A 475-nucleotide genomic window follows, 5' to 3' on the forward strand; every position below is an offset into this window, starting at 1 on the left:
ATTTTGTACCCTGGTGCTGCATCACAGCAGCGTTGATTGCCTATATTGTTGAAAAACATCAATGATCACTTAGACCACAAAAGAAGATGCTTGCTTCTGCCTTGGCTGACTTATCAGAACAACAGTTCAGACTCCAATTACTTCTCTCTGCAATAAAACAACCTTTAACCTATTAAGTTCTCCTCATAATGCCCAAGCACTGAGGTACAACAAAATCAGCCAGCAATTTGCATTTAGATTGTGCTTCCATACTAAAGGACGTGAATAAGCTTGGAAATGGAAAGAAATAATCCAGCTTCTATGTTTCTGCGATAGTACGATGTAGGTATAGAGGCATCTTCCCTGCTGGCACACCATCCAGTTATATCCTATAGGACTTAATTGAAAAATGTTGCCAGTGGGGTGATAGACATATATTTAATTAAATTAATCCAATGAATATTCCAAGGGCTGCTTAATTGCTATGTTTTACTGC

This window comes from Notothenia rossii (assembly GCF_949606895.1).
Source record: "Notothenia rossii genome assembly, chromosome: 5".
NCBI classification, from domain to species: domain Eukaryota; kingdom Metazoa; phylum Chordata; class Actinopteri; order Perciformes; family Nototheniidae; genus Notothenia; species Notothenia rossii.